Genomic DNA, 13,962 nt, shown 5'->3' with positions numbered 1-13,962 from the left:
CTTAACACAGTTTCCTAAGGAAGCCAGGCTTACAGGATCAGCATACCTATCCATCTGCCTTTCAATCCCTCCCTAATGACTTTCAAGCCTTTGTGCAGGCTGGAGAGAAGGGCTGAAGTTTCAAAGGTATTAAGTTTGTATGAGCATTGCAACACTGGGTGAGGAAGGGGAGGAGAGGAATCGTGTTAAAGCCCTCCCGAGGGAAGAACGAGCAGGACTGGGTTGTCACCCTTACTTTTTGTTGGCAGCTGCCTGCCCAGCCTGTGCACGCAGGCATGTCTGTCGGTCCTCCCATGGTGCTCCTGCCTGGCCACCTAAGGCAGCCGTGGGAAAACAGCCATCATCTCTGCTGCTGCCTGCAGAGCAGCTTTAGCTTACCTGCCAGTCTTCATGGTTGCAAAAATAACCTGGAGAATAAGAAGCCTACCAGCCCCTGGTTTCAGAAGGCCTGGATGGAATATGCCCTGGATGGTGACACTTTAAAAGCATGGGTGTTTGACTGCTCTGTGTGTAAGTAAGCATTTCAATACGCCTACATTTCCCATACCTGACACCCCAGGGAGAAGGGTGAAGTGAAAAGTCTGGTACTTTGTGACTCAGCATCACTGTATTAATACCTCAATATCTTTGTCATACTTGTCCTCACAAAACCTTTTCTGAGCTGGGCAGAGCTGTTGCCCATTCTAATAAAGAACCATGAGATCAAGAGACTTGCTTAAAATCACAAGAGGTCAGAGGCAGAGAAAAATTTAACTCTACCTCTGCCATGCTCCAGACTGCCATATAAAAACACATAAGACATGCTGAGAACGACTGGCAAAATCAGCTGTGGATAAGCAAGGCTGATTGCATTCACTTACCATGTAATTAAGAACAGCACAAAAACTCCAGAGATAAAATCTTTTGTAATTTGTATTGTAGGTTCCTGACAATAAAAGCTGCCTTTCACTTTGATTCTGCAGCACATTCAACAGTGGGACCTTGATAAGCTTAGTATAACACCAGCAACATGAACAATGAATAAAGGCATAGCACATAGTACTCTAAAGTGTGTTGTTTTTTTATTTAGTATGAATAACAGATTAGGAGCATAGCTTTTCCTCTTGCTGCCTTATTTTAAGGGTCCCATGAGATCACCTAAAGCTTAGTAAAATATTATTGGCAGTGACATTCCTCTGATATTTCTTTAACTGAAAAAAAAAGAAAAAGAAGATCTGCTCCACCTTTCCATCTGCTCTAACTGAGTTTTATTTATGGACCCACTAGAGAAAAATTTTGTGGGCTATTCCTTACTCAGCTGAAAGAAAAAAAAATCCAAGTACTTTCACTAACAGCTGATTCTTTGGACCATTTAGGCAGCCCTTTTACTTTTAATAAAATATCTGGTTTTCTGTAAAAATATTTTATAAAGTGATTAAGAAGCCTGTGCATAAAGATTGTCTTTGCATTTCTCGGCTTGGAAGGTGATTGGTCATTTCCAAGCAGATTTTATTCCTCTCTCCGTTAGCAGGGTCTCAGGTTTCACAATTACAAGAACACAGTCCTTTTATGAAAGCCCATGTTGTGAACTGAGAGACAGAAAAGGGGATCCACAGAATCCCCCTGTTTCAGAGCTCAGAAAAAAAAGGATGGTCTTTTCTGCATCCTTTGGGGATCCATTTTAGTCAGAAGGAATGATCTGAACTAAGGAAACAGGGCACAGCAGCTGCATGCAATGGTGGGGCAGCTATTTTCAGCTCCAGCTCCATGCCATACCTCCAGCCATGGTGTACTGTGCTCCTCCTCCCTTCATCCACATCTCGCAGCTCCCAGGAGGCTCCAGTCCAGGAGCCTCGGCAGCCCTCAGCAGATGTTGCAGGACGGTAGGATCAGGGCTGGGAGGCAGGAATCAGCCGAGAGATGTTCAGGGCTCAGCTCTGCCAGGGGCTTGATATGACTCAAAGATGGTGTCTGCAAACAGCACACAAGCCCTGTAAAAGAGAGAAGATGTAGGCAAGGGAGTCCCACCATCTCCCGGTGCGGTAGTCAGCCCTTGATAGGGTGCAAGAGTTTAGAAGATATTTGGGAAAACTTAGGGAAGACCTAGCATCATATGAGACCTGGCTTCAACCTGAGTAACTTCTGCCTGAGTAAATTGTTTCCTCAGCAAATAGTTTTCCAGACAATGAAAATGTGGTAAGGCAAGCTGGATTTATGGGAATAGTTGCTGCAGTGCCTTGTTGAGAAGGGTCGGTTTAACTAGGGAAGGCAGTACTGGAAAGAACCAGGGAATGAGCAAAACCCAGCAGAGCCAGGTCTGGGCTCCTGCATGGCCCTGGAGGGCCATGGGTAACTTCCTGAGGTAACCTCCTTTCCTGCCCCTTCTCCTTAATACCAAGCACAGTATTTTTCAGCTAGTAATGCAAGAGTCAATGAACAGGTCCCCAGGGGTTAATAAAATCACAGACTCACTAAAATGCCTAATTACCATGCTAAGGCATGTGAGATTCAGTTATTCATTCAGTTATAGCTCACTTTTTGTACTTCAGGATGAAAATCCCTCATGTAGATATAAGTTATTAGTTTTTTGTATGAATACTTTCTGATGTACAAGCAACAGTGCCTGGGAGGCTGGGGTCCATTGTAGGACTTGCAGAGTATAAGCACACATGCTTCATGAATTTCAGCCAGTGTCTCTGGACATGCTAAAGCCTGTAATCAGGAGCAAAAGTTCTTTAAAGACTGAGTGTTGGTTTTCAGATGATGCCTTTGAAATACTAATGGCTTTGATCAGCCAGCAAGCTGAAGCATCAATCCATCCCCATTGCTTCCCTGGGACAGAGAGTGAAGGAAAGAGCATTTCCTGGGTAGCATGGGTACCCATAGCCCAGCTGGGTCTCTTCCAGGCGGACAGCCCACCCAGCTAGTGAAGCGATCGAATGATCTGGGGGAACAGCAGAGCAGTTGGGGCTCCTATGTATCCTGCCCCATGGCCAGGTGTGCTGGCCCCCTTGGTTGTGCTGGAACACCTGGCAGATGAAGGCACTTGGGGAAACGGACTTATCAGTCAGCAGCTGAGCCCAAGCCATTTTTTTGTTTCAGGTTGGCTCAAAAAGCCTGTCTTAGCCTCAGATCAAGCATTTTATTGCACTTCTAAAATTTGCTTTGAAAAGTTTTCAAAAAAACTGGGATTGTCAGAAAAAAAACACTGTAGAAGAAAACCCCCAACTATCTCAAACTGGAAAGTGGAAGTGGTTTCTTCCGACTTGTTTGAATATTTTAATTCTCTGCTTTTAGTTTCTTCTGAAACCTATTGTCTGAATTAGAGCAAGGTCCAAGAATACCTTCCATCCCTTCAAAGCTGTCCTCATTAAGTTTCTTTTCCTACTTTTACTGTTCATTAAAAATATTTTGCTCGATTCTGTGACTTGCATCTGCAAGGTGTATGCCCACGTGTATTCTCCAAGAGCAAGGGCCAGGCATTTCTGGCAAACCTGAAAGCACCCCAGGACTTACAGTTCCAATAGCTGAGGAACCTTGGAAGTCCTGTCACCCCGTGCCCCGCGCCAGTCTGCACAGAGGGGCTGCCCTGGCGCGAAGGATCTTAAAGCCAAAATCTGCCCACAGTGTAGCTGTCTCCAGACTTGTGACCCCAGATCCAGATGCAAGCCTCACTTCTGCCTGAACTTCCACCAGGCTCCCAGCCTCTAGTTTGGCAACTGCTGCTGTAGTTCATAGAAAGTTTGTCAAAACTCTTACAATTCCACAAACCCCGCAGTTTCAACAGATCAGCATTTTTCTGCTGAAACCTGTTCTGTTGGAAATTTCCCAACCCAGTTCTACAGAGAGCCATTATTTCTGAAACACTTTTGTAAACATTTATTGCAGGGTTTTTCTTAATGACAGCAGCCACAGACTCTGGCTGAGCTTAATTTGGCAATTTGCAAATCTCACTCCTTTTTTGTGTTTTGGCCAGTTGGAGGAAGAGAAAAAATTTTTGTGTCTTTCAGCACCACCGCTGTGGTTTGGCTGCAAGATCTGCTACAAAATGTTTCCTGGAGATGTCCCTGCCTGACACAGCAAGACTGTGGTACTCAGAGCATTGCTTGTAGATAGTGACAAAAGATTCCACATTTGTGTACCATCTTTCTCTTACAAATCTTCAATGTAAATGAAGGGATTGATAGGGAACTTCAAGTACATGGGAAGAATTTCAGCTTGAGTTGCCTCCATTAATTTCATTTGGTTTTTATTAAAGCAAGGACACCAAGTCTCACCTCAGGGAAAGAGGAGAGACCAGATCCTGGAGGCACTCACCATCACTGAAGCTGCGTCCAGAGGGCCAGCAGTTACTACTTCCCCACAGGCTCTTGCTTTCTACCCAAAAAACCTGGGAAGCCCATCAGAGTCTGTATGCAGGTTTTGTAAGACCCCAGCAGAGCAGTGTTGGTGGGAGGTGGCAGACAGGGAATAGGGGTGGGGGGAGAATCCACTTATGGGATTTGCACTGGGACTGAAGACGATGTTTCTTGTGTGACTGCCTGGGAGGGCTCCCAAAGGGCTGCCCCTTCTCCCTGGGAAGCAGGGCAGGGAGACTCTAAGCCCCGAGTTCATCCCCTCTCCACCCAGACAGGAGGTCCAGCCCAGCTTTCACAGCCAGACACGTTTGCTGACCAGTGTTTCTCTACCACTCCCAGTGCTGTCGCAGGGAGGTGGCCAGCAGGATATAGCCAGCCTGGATACGATTTCATGAGCACTGCTCTGTGGGCCGGTGTGAGTCTGCTGTTTTTCACATCATCCCTAATCTACAGCTGCAGTACGGAGGGGACAGCTCAGTCTGCAGCGCTGGCTGGGGATATCTGCTGTTTCTGTTAGTGATCAGCATTCCCTTGCCCCCGAGATGCCTTTCCCCACAGATGCTCTCCGTGCTGGAACGTGGATTTGCTCTTTGTGATCGTTACATTCAAACCTCCTCTGCCTCAGGTTTGGATGACCTGATCTGTGCTTGGAGCTCTTGTCTCGGTACCTGACACAAGCTGTCTACTCTCTAAACTTGATCCCTGCTGAGGATAAATCCTCACTTGCACATTGCTCATCCATGTGGCCGCATGTTCTTGGATTCATCCATGGAGATCCTTGAAAGCCATTTGATCCGTCCCTTTGTGCTGCAGGAGGCTGTTCCCTACAAGTAAAGGACTGCTGGTGCGTTTGGTTTCTTCCTACTGCCAGATCACACTCTGAGCAGATTATTGTGGCAGAAAAAAAAACATGCAGGCTTTTTATAACCTTGTTCTTCAAGCACACTGTTTTAGTGAGTGTAGGACAAGAGCATAAGCATCCTGTAAGCAATGCCCAGAGCAGGGCCTGCCAGCACTTGGCCAGGCAGGGACAGAGGAGAGGTGTCAGGCTGCCCTGACAGGGCAAGGGCATCCCCCAGGCTGCTCGGCCACACCAGCGCCGCCTCTCCATTGCCGCAGGGCAGCAAGCTCCAAAACTGGTTCCCATCGTTTTGGCCTACCCACACAGTGTCCTTTCCCTGCACGGGGTCACCCTCTGCACCCAGGGGCAGGCCGGCAGCGGGGCTAAGCACAGGCCACTGCTCGAGAGGGGCTGATGTCAATTTGCACTGAGCTTCTCACACAGTGCTGTGCTGCGGCTTCTCTCTGCCTGCCCCCATCCTTTTATTGATCCTCTGAAGCTTGCAGTGGGGTTAAGACACTTATGCCAGGCTCTCCAAGCTCCAAAGGGGAACTTGCTATAGCATCTTGAAAAACAAACCCGATTTCCCAGCCGCCCATGAGAAAGACTCTGCAGTTTTAAGGTTGCCTTTCACTGTGAAAATCACGCACAGTGCACTTCTGTGCTGGAGCAGAAAGTTCAGGTACATGCAGAAAACTCCCAGAGCCTTTCCTAGATGGGTAAGTTATGGTTTGTCCTTGCACTGCTGTACAGGAGTCGGGGCAGATGGAAAAAAAAGCCTCATCTCTGCAGGGGTCCCTTTGGCTGTGCTGAGTTTGTTGCTGATTCACGCCATTCCGAGAGCTAAGGCTGCTCTGCAGAGTGACACAAAGTGCTGCGGTCCAGCCCTCGGGCTTACAGCTCACTTCAGGCCTCCTTAATAAGTCCAGTGGCATTTGGTATAAACACCCAAGTGAATCTAAGCAACGTGTTTGTGTGCTTAGGACAGCAAATGGAGAAAGCAACAATGTTTTTCATCAAGTTGCTGTAATTTGTCCATTTTTTTCTGTTCCTTACAATATCTATAACACCGTTTGAATTACAGCCCAGAACACACTCTCCTCTAAAACTACTTCAGAGGTAGTAGAAACCACACAAAGCAGAACTGCATAACCTCTTTCCTCCTTAAATCATTTCATGTTTCACAGGTCCTACAGAATGCTTTGCAGTTGAGGAGAACAGCCGCTCTGGGACACCACACATCCCATTTTAAATAATAGCCCAAGTGTTGCCTGGAGGAATATTAGTAACATTTGCCAATTTTAAAAGGTTTGTAAAAGAATTTCCCATTATAGGATTTCACAAAGCAGCCATTTCAGTATCATTTATGCCTTGTTATGTTTCAACATTTCTCTAAGTTTATATGTAATTTCTAAAATAAGAAAACACTTGCTCCAGCAGAGACCTTCCAATTCTCTCTCTAGAAAAGATTTTGCTCCAAGAGAGAATACTGTGGGGTTTCTGGTACCTTCATTTGGATTGAGCTCTTTGCTCCTACAGAATCATTAGCATCCTCCAAAGAGTCTCGGGACAGCTGCCCGTCTGGCTCACAGCAGGCAGGCTGCCAGGTTAGCAGTGGGAAGGGCTTGTTAAGTAGCTGCTATGATGAGATGGTCTGATCTCCTGGGATTTATTCATGACTCATGCGGCAATGGGGCAGACTGACTTCAACAAACTGCAGGAAGAGCTGTGAGCCCAGCCAAGCTGAGACTGGTACCTGTTTTGGTGTTGGGAACCCATGGCTGAAGGATGTTTCCTTTGCACAGTCACTCCAGGTGTGTGACAGATGCTGGCTCTGGTAGCGGTAACGCAGCCTTAGGATGAAGGAGAAGCCCATGGACCACTGCAAACATAGCACTGCTTCAGTGCGGTCAACATGGAGACAGAGGATGCTCTCAGGGCCAGTCCAGCCTTGCCTTGGTCCTTGCCCTTGGTTAGGTTTTTGGCCTCTGGTTGCTTTGCCTTTCCTCTCCTTCCCCTGTTTCTCCCAGCTCTTCTGAGCCACCAGCAGCGGCGAGACCAGAGCTCTGTCTCCCAGCAGCCGGCTGTGCTGCTTGTGGTCTCATCCCTCTGGTGGTGATGGGCAGGGCGGGTAGGGAGTGAAGAAGCAGAAAGGCCCGGGCTGGTTTTGCTGATGCACAGCTGGGTCTGCAGCTCTGGCAGGTGCAAACACCAGGGCTCAGCTTATAACAGGAGTGGGTGTAAGACAGCAGGAGAAGTCCAGATGATGACACTGATCTCCTCTGCACCTCACTGCAGAGGCTGCCAAAGTGTTTCAGGTTAGAGTCAATAACACAGAAAAACATGCTTTTAAACTTTCTGGAGCAGGGGCTCGGCTCCTGCTTCCACGGCCTGGTGCACCGAGCACACTCCAGGCTAGAGGGTGCTGCAGGCTCGAGTCTTCCCAGGCTGAAGAGGAATCCAAATTCAGGGGTCTCCACTCCTGCTCTATTCTCTTCCCAGGTATTTAAATTATCTTTTCACCTCTAAAATAAAAGCAAACATAACTTGATATTTGGAGTGTGAACTTCTTGGTGTGAAGTGTTCTCCAAGCATGCTTTGCCTTTTCGGGGATTCAAGAGACCAGGGTCTAGTTTTAGGATCCCTCAGAGAGAAATAAGTGGCCAGTGGATCAAACTGTGGGAATGCAAACTTAGTTGAGAAACAGAATTCTTGGCACTGGGGGACTATAAAGCCAAGGAGTAGAAGAGATCTAATGCATGTATTTTGCCTTTACTGGAGAATGCAGTCCTTGCATCAGAGTCAGTCAAATGCAATGTGCCCACGCCTCAGTGCTTCTGATTCCCAGCCGGAGCATAAACTCACCTCCATGGGGACTTAAACCAAGGCACCAGCCTAACCACTGGAGCAGCTGTGGCACAAGTGCACTCTGTGCTGCTGTCCAGGGCCCATAAACTTCAGTGCAGACGCAAGGCAGAAAGCCATGGGCAGTAACATCTCAAACCACTTCATTGAGCTTTTCCAGAGCTCATTTGTCAGAGCCTGAGGTCTTAAACTGAATGTAATCTTTCCTCAGCAGAAGGCATCACTGCTGTATGAACACACTGGAGATCTCTTGAAGAGTGTAACCACAATTTGCAGTACAGAGACCACAGCTGGTTTTCTGTACACAAAACTCAGTTGAATCTTCCACATTCCCCCAAAACCCCAGATGTTTGCAACCCGCATGGGAGCTGCGAGAGCTTGGGGTGTCATCTCCTGCATGCTTTCACCCTGAAACAAGCATAAGGTACCATGGCTGCATGACACTGTTAAAGCCAGCAATCCTCAGAATCCTGAGAAAAAAAAGTGAAGAAGATGAGCACAACAGAGGTGGAGTGGAGGGAGCAGAATGGACATCACTGCTATTGCTTGGAAACATCACTTTATGGTAAACAAGAACCTAACTTAAAAGTAGCTTGACAATACAAACACAATTGTCAACCCTGGAATGAAATGGCAAACGGGATAGGAGACAGCAGGGGAGGAGCGTGTGCTTCAGCACTGGCATCAGCTGTGTGTGTGATCTGGACAGAAGCTGTGCCTTGGTTTCCTGTACCACGAGATGGAGAATAGTATTTCCTTATCTCACAGTAGTCTTGTAAGTCTTAATTAATTTATGTTCATAAACCACTGTGAGAGCTCAAATAGGAGTATCCATTTACTGTGGAGTTGAAAATGATATAATATTTTTTTTCTTTTTGATAAAGCATAGCACAAGGTAAATATTATGCCAAGCGAGAACCTTAATTATAATTTTGAAGAGAAAGTAGACTTAAACAGCCTAATATTGTAACGAAGTGTCAGTTAACCACAGAAGTGTTTTCTATGTCCAGAGCTGGACCTGCGACCTGTGCACTTACTGCCTAGAGGCATGATGGCTTTCTGTCAAATCTTCTACATGTTGGAATAAAATACCAATAACTATAATCCTAGGGAAGAATCCAAAGACTGCAATAGACCTAAAGAAGGAAGTGGGCAGCAGTGTTCTCAGTGTCTAGGAAATGTTTACTTGACAAATACTTAGCGAGCTTGGAGGTATTTTTGAGAAAAAAAAAAAAAAGGCATGGGTTCATGTTGATGAATGTTTTGCTACTGATTAAATCTGAGCCTGTATAAACTGTGCAGTGACAAAGAAACCTGAGACTGTAATGAGGAAACAGTTGGGTAGGATGTGAGAGATTGAAACCACAGATATTGCCATCCCCAGGAGAAATACCTTATTCTAAGGACTGGTAATTAGTTTGGGACTATTGGATTCCATTCAAGGAATAAGTCCTATTATGTACAATATCTCCTAATCTTTACCCCAGAAATTGCCTTGAAAAGCCAAATCTTGTACTGCAATAATTAAAGGAAAACATATGTGAAACAAGACACTTATTTCTTGTCTGGACTTTCATTAGCCTGTCCAGTATAAAACATCACAGTGTCTCCAGTCAGTATAGATCAACTTCCCTCTGCACATCTCCAGATGGAAAACAGCTTTGAGCATTTTATAGACAGAGGATTTCCAAGGCACTCAATCTTGGTTATGTGACCTCGCCTCATCCTTCAATATTCATTTATTTCTGCAACTAACCTTCTTGGTGCAGCAGTGCCAACAACTTCTCTGAGGCGTTATATTCAAACAAGTCCCTAAGTCGTTGCTGAACCATATTGCTTGGCATGTTACTTTTTAACATAGAGGCCAAAAGTTCTGAAAAGTGGTAACCTAAAAATTTGTTCCCTAGCTTCTGACTTGGACCTTTATTAAAGCAACACTGGATGTGCGATACTTTTGGACATTATGCTGCTAATATAATAGGTCCACCTAGTTATCAAAACTAATTTAGTTTTGAAAATTTATGTCTAAGTATAATGGAAAAAGAACAATCCTTTTTCCAGGGTAAAAGTCTGCTGTACCTTGAGCAATTTCCGTTTGACATTAATAAACATTTTATTGCAACACACTGAAGCCATGTTGTACATCCCTGCTCAGCAATATTGACACCCAGAGGTCAGGACTGAGTGAAATGGCCTAGATCCCATGAGAATACAAATCGGATTTGTAGTGAACCAAAATTTCAGTTTCATACACACACAGACATAATTGGCCATTGGAATTTTTTGAGTTTTTCCATGCTAAGGCTTAATTTGTAGCTCTGGTTGTGGTTGCAAAATCCTGTTCTTCATAAGAAAAAAAAAATCAGTTATACTGATGTCATAAATGCTCTGTCTGCAACAGGTAAGACCACGATGGGTCCAGCTAGAGCCAAGCAGGCTCTGCCCGGGCACAACTTGATTTGACAGTAAAGAGCACGGGGTCACCTACATCGCCTGCTTAGGCCCAGAGTGGGGGGTCAGCTGTCAGGAGAACTCACGCTGCCCCTTCTGCATCAGCTGGAAACCCCGTATCAAGAAATGGATGGTCAGAGCCATTTCCAATGATGCCCCAACATCTTCCTGATGGGATTTCAAATGACAGAAAATTGCTGAATGATCCAGGTTAAAAGAGAGGCATAGCTGGGAAAGTTATGAGTTCAGTGGGTAGCTTTTTGGACTCAGGCCCTTTCTGTTTATGCTCAGCTATCTGTCTTCATCACATCTGACATTTCAAGCCTGCAAATACAGATTACATCAGAAGGTGAGAACTGTGCTGTAGCTGATGCAGAGACATGCTCGTTTTTCTCATAATTATTTTTCCAAAATACTGTAAAATCTCCAAGTTTGTACAGACAGTCTGAGTATTCACTATGCTTTACACAGAGCAAGAATTTGTTTCCAAAACTGGGATTGTTTCGGCAAACATTGGTGAGATATGCACCTAACTCCTTCAGATTATGATGTCATATCGAAATGTTTTTGTTCATATTCCTTTTAGTTCACCTCAGTTCCTCATCTGGGAAGGCTGTATTTCTGAAGTTACTCAGGGTAAAGTCTGAAATTTAAAAACAGATCAGTCCCCAAAAGGGAACGAGAAGTGTTCAGCAGAACCGGGCTCTCTCTGTTAGGTAGGGCTTTTGCAGACAGTTCGTGTTAGGAGGAAAGGGTTGGATCTGGATGCTGTGCCGTGACTACTGACCCTGAATCATCCCTCAGTCCCTTGCTAAAAATGTGTGCTGTGCATATTTATTGCTCTCCAACTGCTTTCCTTTGAGTGTCCTTGGAGCAGTTTGGCCCTGGAGCAAAGCTTTAATTGCTTGTGTTTCTAAGTGCTCTAAAATCCACCTGTGTATTTTAGGAACACTTTCAGAAAAAAAAAAAAAAAAGCAGTTAAATGGTTTTAACACATTTAAAACCATTATAGGAATAAGGGGATGGATTGAGAGACTGGTAAATGTAGCTATGGATTAATGGACTCAGGCCCAGAACTGTAACAACTGCTTTTTTTTTTTTTATTCACAGGCAAAACCAAAGTATTTCAAACATAGTATAAAAGTAAAATTTTTAAAAAATATTTTGATTGTTTGTTTCATTGTGTGTAATTTGAAATGTTCCCTGAAATCAAATTTCATTTCAAGGTTTTGTTTCCCCTCATTTTCAAATACAGTTAAAGGAAAGTGGAAACAAATTACAGTGGTCTTGAAAAAATTGTAGTTTTGTCTGGAAAATTATAAAATTAAGCAGCTGGACCTTATCAAAGTTTCTTCTATTTTTATTTTTTACTTGAACTTCACATATATTTTTATTCTGTGAAAATGACAATATTGATGGAGATTTAGCTAAAGAAGCACTAACTTTCCTCATAACACTGTTATTCCACTTTAGCTTCAATGACATCCTTACTCCTGCTTCCTGGGGTTGTTTGCTCAGGAGGTTCCTCAGGCGTCTCTTATAGCAAGAAGCTGATTTTAATAATCAGATTTCTCTCAAGGCCTGTGGCTGGGGAAATTGTCTTCAAAGCTGGTAGGGCCTGGGGCAGACCTGGGAATGGAAACTGGGGATAATGTGATTAAGGGTTTGCAGGGATAAAGCAATCTCTCAAACAAACTTGGGCTTCACATAAAAAAAAAAAAAGACTAAAATTCTTTGGCCTCAGTAGGCTGCTTTGAAAGCAATTATGTTGGGAAATAAGCTAGAATAGAGCTTGCAGTACAGGTCCACAGCCACTACATGAGCAGTTTTTCAAGGAAGAGCCTCTCTTTCCTGGCAAGCCCAGGGACAGACAATTCGTATGGCTACTTGTCTTCACTGAGCATCCAGACGACACTGAGCATCTTTGCCCTTTCTCTACTCTATGAGTTATTCAGGCAAAACAAACAAACAGAAAATCTCCAACAGTCATTGCTCACACAACTGGAGTCTGGCAGAGACTAAGGATGATGGGAGCTATGCTTTACTCAATTGCTGCCTCAGCTACATCCAGACAACCTTCTCTGTCCTCCTAAAACATCCCTCAATCCTGTTGATTTTGCTGAATGACAGAAAACTGGAAAAGTTTGATCTGTGCTAAAATTTTCAGCAAAGATCCTGACCAAACTGTGCTTCATTTGTAGTAGGTGCAAGAGATTCAGCTGACATGAACAGTGGAAAACACAGCCCTCCAACTATCTGTGTTGCTGCAAGAAAAATCTCCAAGCCTCCCGCAGCCGAAGTCTCCCAGGAGCAATCCAGCCCTGTGCTGAGCGCTGCCTGGTGCAGGGTGCTGAGCACTCCCACAGCCTATTCTCAGCTTCCAGTACCTCCCAAGAAGAGGCGCAGAAACGGTCCCACAGCCCTGAAACGTAATGCATTCTGCTTGTGTTCCCCTCTATTTAGTTAGGAAAGCGGTAAACATCGCGGAGATTAACCTTGTAACCTCAGCTAATTCACGTTAAGTTAGTAAAATGGAGCAGAATCTAGAAACAATCACGGTTTGTGGCTTTCTAGGCCTTTTAAGCTAATTTCTCTGCAATGCAAACCTCCCTCTCCAATGATTTGTTCGGCTTTAAGTCCTCTGAATTCCAAGCTTTTATGTTATTACAAGCTTCCCTTTACTGACTGTGCCTGTGCCAGCAGGTGCATGAACTGGGAGGCCCACAGCAATATGCGTTTTATTACTTCCAAACAAACCCTTTTTTCTCATTCTTACAAGTTCTGGAGCTATTACTTGATATTTGGCTATTAAGATTACAAGAGCAGAGATGCCTCACTTCTGAGCCTGTAACTACAACTGTCAAAAAGGCTGCTGTGTAATTGGGGTTTGGAATGTGTGTGCCAGCTGGGAAAGCTGCACATGTGGAAAAATACCCGTGTAAGGAATAAAGGGACATAATAAATTCTGCTGAGAACAAGCAAGATGTTTCAACTAGGATTTTTGTTTGTGTCAGAAGGAGTCTGTCCTACTGCGTTAATAAAGCAAACAGGGTTATGCTCCCATCACATCTCACTGAGGAGGGGTCCCCGGGCAGCGCTAGTGCTGAGATGAGGAAGCTCCAGGCAGTGTCCCGGGGCTGCCATTCAGCAAGGAGTGCACTTCTCTCCATCAGCTCCAAAGGAGCATCCCCCCTTGCTCACGAGGTGCTTGCTCTTTCTGATGCTGCCTACTGTTTCTTTCTGGCTTTGGTTACACGCTCTGATCTGTCTCTGGCAGGAAATGTACCCAAGGGGATGCCTATAACCAGTCAGACCCAGCCTTTCAGAGAGGGAAGTCAAACTCTGGTATCTTCATGAAAAAGAGATGACTCAGCTGGGTTACCATTAAACTGTGTGTACATAGCCCTGCTCAGAACTATTTCTGGTTTCTATTTAAACATTCCAAGAGCAGTGGAAGTCCATTTACAG

This window comes from Chlamydotis macqueenii, chromosome 7 (assembly GCF_036417535.1).
Source record: "Chlamydotis macqueenii isolate bChlMac1 chromosome 7, bChlMac1.mat, whole genome shotgun sequence".
Classification (NCBI taxonomy): Eukaryota; Metazoa; Chordata; class Aves; order Otidiformes; family Otididae; genus Chlamydotis; species Chlamydotis macqueenii.
The sequence above is the reverse complement of the archived record's forward strand: the minus strand, read 5'-3'. Positions refer to the sequence as shown.